The sequence below is a fragment of the Electrophorus electricus genome, chromosome 1, assembly GCF_041902795.1.
Source record: "Electrophorus electricus isolate QZ-2024a chromosome 1, ASM4190279v1, whole genome shotgun sequence".
Classification (NCBI taxonomy): Eukaryota; Metazoa; Chordata; class Actinopteri; order Gymnotiformes; family Gymnotidae; genus Electrophorus; species Electrophorus electricus.
In genome coordinates, this window is record NC_137497.1 from 4067562 (window position 1) to 4081220 (window position 13659).

At 41.3% G+C, this 13659-nt stretch overlaps 1 protein-coding gene and 1 long non-coding RNA gene across 6 annotated transcripts in view; both read right to left on the reverse strand.

The window, feature by feature from the left end:
• LOC113569248 (NACHT, LRR and PYD domains-containing protein 3-like) overlaps positions 1-13659 on the reverse strand; it is a 164624-nt gene that overhangs the window by 110950 nt on the left and 40015 nt on the right. The window lies entirely within an intron of this gene.
• Positions 2713-11074, reverse strand: LOC118240890 (uncharacterized). The gene is made up of 3 exons (XR_014125289.1): positions 9331-11074; positions 8534-9226; positions 2713-3520 (listed from the first exon to the last, which is right to left on the reverse strand). It is a non-coding gene; the product is annotated as an uncharacterized LOC118240890 (long non-coding RNA).

Genomic DNA, 13659 nt, shown 5'->3' on the forward strand with positions numbered 1-13659 from the left:
TCGCATTTCATCTTTCTTTGTAGTACTTTCTTATTTTACAGCCACTTTTTTCATTTTAAATGTTTTCTTTTTGATTTCTTGCCCTCCATCAACTTCCTCAGTTTCTTCTACATTTTGGCCCAATAAAACCGGATGCGTCCCCTTCACATTTGTTATACTGGAATTGATGGCATTCCAGATTATCATCGAGCGTACCAGCCTTTAAACTTAACAATACAATGAGTAATGCATATAAATATGTTTATATATCGTGCATGCTTATAGTCAGCAGACACATTCATATTTTCTGGACAAACAGCTCTTTGTGAATATAACCCATCAGCAGTAAAGGTGGAGCGTTCGTGGACGTTGGAGTTCATTCAGGTGTGCGCATCTAATGAGGAGACGCCGGTTCAGGTGTGTTGGAGTCGGATGACAGTGGAGATCAGCACAGCACCTGACACTCGTCCTCAATACACAAAGAAGAAGAGAGTTCACAGTTCAGAGAGAAAACCAGGGCAAACACCATTATCACAAAACAAAACAGCCAAGCCACTGGAGAGGAATAAAGCTGGAGAGGCTGGAACAGGTCGATGCTGTGCTGTACTGTAGCTGCAGTGTAAACCAGCGTTAGCTACAAACCAACACTAGCAGACGTGTTTCAGTAGCTTTCTTGGACACTAACATTAGTGGGTTATGCTTGAACAACGCCATGGTGCTTCACCGTCTTTGAGCTTTAGTGCATTTTATTCAGTATGAGCGGAATCTGAACACATCCGCTTTGTTAGACGACTGAAAGAAAGCTGTCGCACGTTAGCCAACTAGCTAGTGAACTAGCGCGACTGGAAAAGCTGCCGAGCACCAGCTGACTGTCTGCGGATTACAGTGCAGATCAGCACAGCCGCTTTCTCCTGTTGTTTGAAGTTGAGCTCTTCGATTCGTTTGCTGTAGGTCTTTATCTGGCTTTTATTCCCCGTCTACGTACGTCAAGAATGTAAAAGTGAGATTTAAGGGGCGAAATTAGCAGCCACACCCGAGCGACCGAGCTAGCTCGCTAAATCGCTCGCTCGTCTCGGTCATTTCTGTGTAAAACACAGAGTGTCTGACTAGATGACATTAACATGGATGATTAAATGCGCCCAGCTAGCTTGTATGCACGTCTGGAGTGGTGCTTTACAACTCGAGGTTGACCGTATTGATGTATGTCTGTGTTGTCTGTTGTCTGTATTGCAGATGCGCAGCGGTCTACCGCGTTCATTGTAAGTGTTCACTAAGCAAACCACGACCGTGTCGGTACTGATCTGTATGTGGCACTGCTGTGTGTGTTCGTCTTTCTACAGTTTGGGTATTGACCAACAATTCAAGTAAGCAGCCTGTCAAAGTTTTATGTGTGCGCATGTCGTCTTTTGTCTCCGCAGACGTGCGTGCACACGATGTTTGTCTCTTCCTCTCTTGTTTCCTTTTGGACAGAATGGAGTACAAGCCTGCATTTAATCGAGAGACCTCCGGCGAGCTCACCCTCCAGCCTTCGCCCGAGGCCGTGGAGCAGTCCAACGCCTACAAGCGGCGGCCGGCTCCGTCTTGGGCTTGGAGCACCGAGAGGATGAGGGAGGAGGCCAAGGACCATGTGATGGAGAGCAGGGGATGACCCCAGGAACACCTGGCTGGTGCTGAGCGAGAGCACGGTCCAGTGCGGGCCGTACCGGGGTCAAACATTTAAATGGCTGCTGACCCACGACATGGGATACGCCGTCATGGTGTTGGCGGCCCTTCAATGGGAGCACGAGGGTGAAGAGACTTTGATGTTGCCTGCTATGGTCAACAAGGACACCCTGGTCCAGGACGCGAGCCTCTTTCCCGACGTAATGAGAGCCGTCGGGGAGCGCCGGACCAGGGACGGGTCCTCCTCTCCTGGGCGGGAGAAACAGCGTCTCGTCGGCTTCGGGGAACACCAGAGTGTCTCATACAGGGACCTGTATGAGGGTAACACAGGGAGAAGAGGAGGCAGGTGCTGAATTCACGCATGACAAACACAGCAGCGTTGGAACGTGGAACGTTTTGCGGTTACGTGTGAGGTTTTGTTAATCCAGCCACGTCCAGCGGATCCAGCGGCAGACGGTGAGGCCTGGGAGCAAGATGGAGGCGCTGCAAAAGTACATCCAGGGCAGAGACGGGAAGGAGAGCGGCCGGACACAGACGTGCTCCGCAACCGTGGCGACCACCTCCCCATCTGTGATGCTCCGGCACCAGCGGCCATCTTCCAGGTGTGTGCATGCGGGCGGGTGTGGGTGGATGACCGAGTCATTGAGTGCCTTTGAATGTGACTCCTTTCTGGTGTCTGAAGTTGCTCCTTGTTTCCATACGCAGGCGTCTCCAGCCATTGGAGTTCCACCGCCAGCAGGCACACACAGGAGCCTTCCGATGCCGAGCTGCTGGCTGTGTCCATGGAACCGGACACTGAAGATGAGTTGTCCTGCTGAATGGACTGCGTGAACTACACAAGTATAAAATAGAAGGTCTGTTTTGTTGTGATGCATTGTAACACAGCTATAACTTTATTTCACCCTGCACGGTCATTAATTCATTCTGCACTTAATCATTAAATCACTAAATGCATGTTTAGTGGTGCTGTTCTGTTTGCTGGCTAAAATTCATCTTCATTTCATCTGCTTATTTCATTAACATAGCTGCACATAACGACATAGATTTGCTTGACTCTGCTGTTGTCGTTGAGGGGTGGGTTGGAGTGAATCGCGCTTCAGTAGCACTCGATGCTTTTAGGCTTCAGTAGCTTTAGATACTTTCAGCTTCTTGGCTGTGTCAGTCGTCCCCAAAGGCTCATATACACCCATGTTGTGACGTTAAGTGACATCTTTTGCCCTTTTCTAAGCTCATTAATGTGTGTTGTTCCAGCTTCCTCTTCCTCTGCTCCGGAGGTCCCTGCCCCACCCCAGCACTCCCTGCCGACGGCTGAACCAGAAAAGCAGCTTTCGCAAATGCAGCCAGTGCCCACTGCTGAGATGAGCAGCACCAGCCCCCCTCTGGTGCTTTTGTGGTAGGTTGAGGAAAACGCCAAGCCCATGTTCACGATGCATCTGTTTGTTCGTTTAAGATGACCAGTGGGTCAGCCGGACGCTCTTCACCAGAGTGCAGTCTGGGAGGCCGGCACTGACCAAGAATCTGCGTCTGTGGTGGTCTCCTCCCGGACCCCGGCTGGTTTACCTGCAACCTCCGTCTTCGCCCGACGCTTTCTTCCACAGCGGACTGTTCCTGTGGATGCCGTACCGCATGTGGCCATTCAAGCTGCTGTGTGCGTAGCTCGAGTGCCGTCGGCTGGGCCGTAAGTCGACGGCCTGTGGGCTGTACAAGAGCGTCCGGAGGGTTGTACAGGCTTCTGTGCGTCAGGCACAGACAGCAGTGGCTGGCCCAGGCCTCTGAGTACCTCTCCGTGCTCAAGAAGCTTCTGGCCCCGGGCACTGACCCCAGCACCATCGCCCGCCAGCTGCCCCCGATGGTGCCGCTGCCCACTCCAAAACGGCTGCTGCAAGGAGCAAATAGGATGTGGAGAAGGGGCATGAGAAAACATAAGATTTAATGAACATACAGTGATGACACATCTAACACCACACTAAACACCTTTCAAACACCAACAACATGTACTACAACACAAGAGACATACACAAACAAGACGATCACACATAATACAGAACAGGTGGACGACATTTATTGTTCATCAAATAAATAATAACAATCAAAATAACAAGTGCATCTTTTGTAAGCATGTGTCTAATTACCAGCAAGTCGCAAACATGCTCATTCACTTTATTAAAGAACAAAGCAGTTTAAATAGGTGTCCATTCACTTTGTGCAACAGAATGCAGAATAAACTGCTGCCATTCACTTTGGGAAGTACAAAGCAGAATAAATGAGATGTAAAATACTGTAGAAATCAGAGCTCATTCACTTTGTGAAGTATAATACAGTATTAAACAGCTCATTCACATTGTGAAGTATAATATAGTATTAAACAGCTCATTCACTTTGTTAAGTATAATATAGTATTAAACAGCTCATTCACTTTGTGAAGTATAATATAGTATTAAACAGCTCATTCACTTTGTGAAGTATAATATAGTATTAAACAGCTCATTCACTTTGTGAAGTATAATATAGTATTAAACAGCTCATTCACTTTGTGAAGTATAATATAGTATTAAACAGCTCATTCACTTTGTGAAGTATAATATAGTATTAAACAGCTCATTCACATTGTGAAGTATAATACAATATTAATCAGAGCTCATTCACTTTGTGAAGTATAATATAGTATTAAACAGCTCATTCACATTGTGAAGTATAATATAATATTAAACAGCTCATACACTTTGTGAAGTATAATATAGTATTAAACAGCTCATTCACATTGTGAAGTATAATACAATATTAATCAGAGCTCATTCACTTTGTGAAGTATAATATAGTATTAAACAGCTCATTCACATTGTGAAGTATAATATAGTATTAATCAGCTCATTCACTTTGTGAAGTATAATATAGTATTAAACAGCTCATTCACATTGTGAAGTATAATATAGTATTAAACAGCTCATTCACTTTGTGAAGTATAATATAGTATTAAACAGCTCATTCACTTTGTGAAGTATAATACAATATTAATCAGAGCTCATTCACTTTGTGAAGTTTAATATAGTATTAAACAGCTCATTCACATTGTGAAGTATAATATAGTATTAAACAGCTCATTCACATTGTGAAGTATAATACAATATTAATCAGAGCTCATTCACTTTGTGAAGTATAATATAGTATTAAACAGCTCATTCACATTGTGAAGTATAATATAGTATTAATCAGCTCATTCACTTTGTGAAGTATAATATAGTATTAAACAGCTCATTCACATTGTGAAGTATAATATAGTATTAAACAGCTCATTCACTTTGTGAAGTATAATATAGTATTAAACAGCTCATTCACTTTGTGAAGTATAATACAATATTAATCAGAGCTCATTCACTTTGTGAAGTTTAATATAGTATTAAACAGCTCATTCACATTGTGAAGTATAATATAGTATTAAACAGCTCATTCACATTGTGAAGTATAATACAGTATTAATCAGCTCATTCACTTTGTGAAGTATAATATAGTATTAAACAGCTCATTCACTTTGTGAAGTATAATATAGTATTAAACAGCTCATTCACTTTGTGAAGTATAATATAGTATTAAACAGCTCATTCACTTTGTGAAGTATAATATATTATTAAACAGCTCATTCACTTTGTGAAGTATAATATAGTATTAAACAGCTCATTCACTTTGTGAAGTATAATATAGTATTAAACAGCTCATTCACATTGTGAAGTATAATATAGTATTAAACAGCTCATTCACTTTGTGAAGTATAATATAGTATTAAACAGCTCATTCACTTTGTGAAGTATAATATAGTATTAATCAGCTCATTCACATTGTGAAGTATAATATAGTATTAAACAGCTCATTCACTTTGTGAAGTATAATATAATATTAAACAGCTCATACACTTTGTGAAGTATAATATAGTATTAAACAGCTCATTCACATTGTGAAGTATAATACAATATTAATCAGAGCTCATTCACTTTGTGAAGTATAATATAGTATTAAACAGCTCATTCACATTGTGAAGTATAATATAGTATTAAACAGCTCATTCACATTGTGAAGTATAATATAGTATTAATCAGCTCATTCACTTTGTGAAGTATAATATAGTATTAAACAGCTCATTCACATTGTGAAGTATAATATAGTATTAAACAGCTCATTCACTTTGTGAAGTATAATATAGTATTAAACAGCTCATTCACTTTGTGAAGTATAATACAATATTAATCAGAGCTCATTCACTTTGTGAAGTTTAATATAGTATTAAACAGCTCATTCACATTGTGAAGTATAATATAGTATTAAACAGCTCATTCACATTGTGAAGTATAATACAGTATTAATCAGCTCATTCACTTTGTGAAGTATAATACAGTATTAAACAGCTCATTCACTTTGTGAAGTATAATATAGTATTAAACAGCTCATTCACTTTGTGAAGTATAATATAGTATTAAACAGCTCATTCACTTTGTGAAGTATAATATATTATTAAACAGCTCATTCACTTTGTGAAGTATAATATAGTATTAAACAGCTCATTCACTTTGTGAAGTATAATATAGTATTAAACAGCTCATTCACATTGTGAAGTATAATATAGTATTAAACAGCTCATTCACTTTGTGAAGTATAATATAGTATTAAACAGCTCATTCACTTTGTGAAGTATAATATAGTATTAATCAGCTCATTCACATTGTGAAGTATAATATAGTATTAAACAGCTCATTCACTTTGTGAAGTATAATATAATATTAAACAGCTCATACACTTTGTGAAGTATAATATAGTATTAAACAGCTCATTCACATTGTGAAGTATAATACAATATTAATCAGAGCTCATTCACTTTGTGAAGTATAATATAGTATTAAACAGCTCATTCACATTGTGAAGTATAATATAGTATTAAACAGCTCATTCACATTGTGAAGTATAATATAGTATTAAACAGCTCATTCACTTTGTGAAGTATAATACAATATTAATCAGAGCTCATTCACTTTGTGAAGTTTAATATAGTATTAAACAGCTCATTCACATTGTGAAGTATAATATAGTATTAAACAGCTCATTCACATTGTGAAGTATAATACAGTATTAATCAGCTCATTCACTTTGTGAAGTATAATACAGTATTAAACAGCTCATTCACTTTGTGAAGTATAATATAGTATTAAACAGCTCATTCACTTTGTGAAGTATAATATAGTATTAAACAGCTCATTCACTTTGTGAAGTATAATATATTATTAAACAGCTCATTCACTTTGTGAAGTATAATATAGTATTAAACAGCTCATTCACTTTGTGAAGTATAATATAGTATTAAACAGCTCATTCACATTGTGAAGTATAATATAGTATTAAACAGCTCATTCACTTTGTGAAGTATAATATAGTATTAAACAGCTCATTCACTTTGTGAAGTATAATATAGTATTAATCAGCTCATTCACATTGTGAAGTATAATATAGTATTAAACAGCTCATTCACTTTGTGAAGTATAATATAATATTAAACAGCTCATACACTTTGTGAAGTATAATATAGTATTAAACAGCTCATTCACATTGTGAAGTATAATACAATATTAATCAGAGCTCATTCACTTTGTGAAGTATAATATAGTATTAAACAGCTCATTCACATTGTGAAGTATAATATAGTATTAAACAGCTCATTCACATTGTGAAGTATAATATAGTATTAATCAGCTCATTCACTTTGTGAAGTATAATATAGTATTAAACAGCTCATTCACATTGTGAAGTATAATATAGTATTAAACAGCTCATTCACTTTGTGAAGTATAATATAGTATTAAACAGCTCATTCACTTTGTGAAGTATAATACAATATTAATCAGAGCTCATTCACTTTGTGAAGTTTAATATAGTATTAAACAGCTCATTCACATTGTGAAGTATAATATAGTATTAAACAGCTCATTCACATTGTGAAGTATAATACAGTATTAATCAGCTCATTCACTTTGTGAAGTATAATACAGTATTAATCAGCTCATTCACATTGTGAAGTATATAGTATTAATCAGCTCATTCACTTTGTGAAGTATAATATAGTATTAAACAGCTCATTCACATTGTGAAGTATAATATAGTATTAAACAGCTCATTCACTTTGTGAAGTATAATATAGTATTAAACAGCTCATTCACTTTGTGAAGTATAATACAATATTAATCAGAGCTCATTCACTTTGTGAAGTTTAATATAGTATTAAACAGCTCATTCACATTGTGAAGTATAATATAGTATTAAACAGCTCATTCACATTGTGAAGTATAATACAGTATTAATCAGCTCATTCACTTTGTGAAGTATAATACAGTATTAATCAGCTCATTCACATTGTGAAGTATATAGTATTAATCAGCTCATTCACTTTGTGAAGTATAATATAGTATTAAACAACTCATTCACTTTGTGAAGTATAATATAGTATTAAACAGCTCATTCACATTGTGAAGTATAATATAGTATTAAACAGCTCATTCACTTTGTGAAGTATAATATAATATTAAACAGCTCATTCACATTGTGAAGTATAATATAGTATTAAACAGCTCATTCATTTTGTGAAGTATAATATAGTATTGAACAGTACTCATTCACTTTGTGAAGTATAATAGTATTAAACAGTACTCATTCACTTTGTGAAGTATAATATAGTATTAAACAGTACTCATTCACTTTGTGAAGTATAATATAGTATTAAACAGCTCATTCACTTTGTGAAGTATAATATAGTATTAAACAGCTAGTTCACTTTGTGAAGTATAATTCAGTATTAATCAGAGCTCATTCACAACACAGACCAAATACTTAAAGGAATAAATATGAAACTATATACCATGAGGTGAGTGGGGTGGTCAGCAGATCACTGACCCTGTCCAGCATCTCCTCTCTTCATCTCCTCCATCCACTGCTCCACAGTCTTCCCCACTGCTGTGGTCAAACTCCTTGGTCTTGGGCTGGCCACACTGTTGGCAGTCATGGTGCTCATGCTTGCACCACTTAGCAGGGACGGCCTGTCCATCAGCAGTGGTGGCGGTGGTCGCCTCAGCCTCGGACTTTCTGGTATTCACTACAGGGCACTTGGTCTTCTGGCTCGTCACGGTCTCACCGGGAGGAAGAGGCTGGCCTCGGACACGCCGAGAAGCCTGCCCAGACGCATCCGGCTGGATGTTCAAATCAAAGGCAGGGTGCCTGTGAGTTGGATGCTCCGGGGGCTTACTTACAAAATGCAGCACCGCCTGTTAGCCTGTATCACAGTGTCAATAAGATCCGGTAAACTCACCACTGGGTCAGTGTCTACTAATTCTCCAAAAGCTGAATACGGGTCTGGGCCATAAGACCAAGGCTGCCCAGGACTACATCCCTGATGACACCGTAGTCCCTCATGATGGCAGCCCACATGTTCACCCTGACGCCAGCGATGGTCTGACCGGCCGGGTGAAGCTGACAAAGCACCAGGCGAACGGCCTCAACAAGGCGGCTGATGCTGGGCTGCTGAGCAGAACCACTGCCTTGTCCAAGGAAGCAGCTGTGAAGATACGAAAGGACAGAGGCAGACAGCATCAGTTCATGACCCAGCTACAAGTCAAACTATAGGGCTAAAAGGAAACATTGGATTACTGAGACTCTTACCACCACTGTGAGACTGTGTTCCAGCAACACCAGAGGTCTTAGAGTGGCTGCTTGTAAACCTGTGATGCGGTGGGTAAACAACACCGCCCTCGTCACTCGGGCAGTTTTTCTGTCCACCCTCTGCTGTGTCACAAAGGCCTGGTGACGCAGCTCCACCAGACTGTTGGCAGGTTGACTACGTGATGGTAGCCCTACATGAAAAGGCCCTACAGCTGGTGACTGTCCGTGGTGACACCTGCCGCGAACTCTCTCATGAAGTGCCACACGTCCAGCCTGCGACCAGCTGGTCCACTCGTGGAACAGGCCGCTGCCTTGATCTTGCCCACGCTGGACCAGCGGTCACGGTCCACGTACAGGAGACAGACACGCGCAAAACACACACATCCAACAGACAGACACGTGACTAACACACAAACAATACAACAGACAGACACACAAAACAAACACGCAATACAACAGACAGGCACTTTCAAAACACACACACAATGCAACAGACAGACAAGCACAAAACACACACATCCAACAAACAGGCATGCATAAAACACACACACACACACACACACACACACACACACACACACACACACAACTGACCGACATGTGCAAAACATACACACAAACAAAACTGGCAGGCACATTCAAAACAAACACATCCAACAGACACACACACACAAAACACACACACAATACAACAAACAGGCACGCGCAAAACACACACACACACACACACATGCACAAACAACAGACAGACACGTGCAAAACACACACACACAATACAACAGATAGAGACACAAAACACACACATCCAACAGACAGGCACGCATAAAACACACACACACACACAAACAAACCTACATATGCAAAACACACACACACACAACAGACAGGCATGTGCAAAACACACAAACACACAACAGACACGTGCAAAACACACACATACAGACAGACACGTGCCTAACACACAAACAATACAACAGACAGACACACAAAACAAACATGCAATACAATAGACAGGCACATTCAAAACAGACATCCAACAGAGACACGTCCAGAACACACACAGATAAAACAGACAAGCACGTGCAAAACACACACACACACACACACACACTACAAACAGGAACGTGCAACACACACACACACACACACACACACACACAATATAACAGACAGGCATGTGCAAAACACACATCCAACAGACAGGCATGCGCAAAACACACACACACATACACACACATCCAACAGACAGGCACATGCAAAACACACACACACACAAACACACACACACACACACACACACACACAATATAACAGACAGGCATGTGCAAAACACACATCCAACAGACAGGCATGCGCAAAACACACACACACATACACACACATCCAACAGACAGGCACATGCAAAACACACACACACACACAAACACACACACACACACATACACACACACACACAACAGACACACAACAGACACGCATGTGCAAAACACACAAACACACACACACACACAAACACAACAGACAGGCATGTGCACAACACACACATCCAACAGACAGGCACGCATAAAACACACACACACACATCCAACAAACAGACATGTGCAAAACACAGACATGCAACAGACACACACAAAACATGCACATTCAACAGATAGACACACACATCCAACAGACAGGCACGTGCAAAACACACACACACAATACAAGAGACAGCCATGCGCAAAACACACACACACACACACACAAACACAACAAACAGGCACGCGCAAAACACACACACACACACAACAGACAGGCACGTGCAAAACACACACACAAACAACAGACAGGCACACGCAAAACACACACAATGCAACAGACAGGCATGCGCAAAACACACACACACACACAACAGACAGGCACATGCAAAACACAGACAGATAAAACATAAGCACGTGCAAAACACACACACACACACACACACACACACTACAAACAGGAACGTGCAACACACACACACAATGCAACAGAAAGGCATGCGCAAAACACACACACACACACAACACAGGCACATGCAAAACACAGACAGATAAAACAGACAAGCACGTGCAAAACACACACACACACACACACACACACACACACACACACACACACACTACAAACAGGAACATGCAACACACACACACACACACACACAACAGACAGGCACGTGCAAAACACACACACACACACACACACACATCAGACAGGCACACGCAAAACACACACAATACAACAGACAGGCATGTGCACAACACACACATCCAACAGACACACACAAAACATGCACATTCAACAGATAGACACACACATCCAACAGACAGGCATGTGCAAAACACACACACACACACACACACACACACAACAGACAGGTACGCACAAAACACACACACAATAGACAGGCGCGTGAAAAACACACACAGACACAAACACACACAACAGACAGGTACGTGCAAAACACACACACACGCACACAAAACAGACAGGCACGACCAAAACACATACACACACACGCACACACAACAGATAGGCACGCGCAAAACACATACATACACACACACACTATATACAGGCACGTTTAAAACACACACACACACAACAGACAGGCATGTGCACAACACACACATCCAACAGATAGGCACGCATAAACACACACACATCCAACAAACAGACATGTTCAAAACACACACATGCAACAGACACACAAGACATGCACATTCAACAGATAGACACACACATCCAACCGACAGGCACGTGCAAAACACACACAATACAAGAGACAGCCACGCGCAAAACACACACAATACAACAGACAGGTATGTGCACAACACACACATCCAACAGACAGGCATGTGCAAAACACTCACATGCAACAGACACACACAAAACATGCACATTCAACAGATAGACACATACATCCAACAGACAGGCATGTGCAAAACACACACACACACACACAAAAGACAGGCACACGCAAAACACACACACACACACACACACAACAGACAGGGATGCACAAAACACACACAATAGACAGGCACGTGAAAAACACACACAGACACACACACACACACAACAGACAGGTACGTGAAAAACACACAGACACACAACCATCCAACAGACAGGCACATGCAAAACACACATCCAACAGACAGGCACGTGCAAAACAAACACACACACACACACACGCATACACAACAGACAGGCATGCGCAGAACACACAATCATACACACACACACTATATACAGGCACGTGTAAAACACACACACACATCCAACAGACAGGCACATGCAAAACACACACACACAACAGACACACAACAGACACGCATGTGCAAAACACACAAACACACACACAAACACAGCAGAAAGGCATGTGCACAAGCCACACATCCAACAGACAGGCATGTGCAAAACACACAAAGACACACACACACACACACACACACGCACACACAACAGAAAGGCATGTGCAAAACACTCACATGCAGCAGACACACACAAAACATGCACATCCAACAGACAGGCACGCGCAAAACACACAATTATACAACAGACAGGCAAGTGCAAATCACACACACACACACATAACAGGCAGGCACTCGCAAAACACACACAAACACACAACAGACAAGCACGCGCAAAACACACATACACACACACTCACACGCACAAAACACATACACACACACACTCACACGCACACACAACAGACAGGCACGCGCAAAACACACACACACACACACACAAACAGGTACGTGCAAAACACACACACACACAACAGGCAGGCACGTGCAAAACACACACACACATAAAACAGACAAGCATGTACAAAACACAGACACACAACAGACAAGCACGCGCAAAACACACACACACACACACATAACAGGCAGGCACGCGCAAAACACACACTCACACACACTTACACACACAACCATTTCACTGCGAGTTATACTGTGTATGACTATGTATGTGACAACTTAACCTAACTGGGAACACACACACACACACACACACACACACACACACAACAAACACGCATGTGCAAAACACACAAACACACACACACACACACACACACACACACACAATATAACAGACAGGCACGTGAAAAACACACACACACATCCAACAGACAGGCATGTGCACAACACACACATCCCACAGACAGGCATGTGCAAAACAAACAATCATACAACAGACAGGCAAGTGCAAATCACACACACACACACACACACACACACACACACACATAACAGGCAGGCACTCGCAAAACACACACAAACACACAACAGACAAGCACGC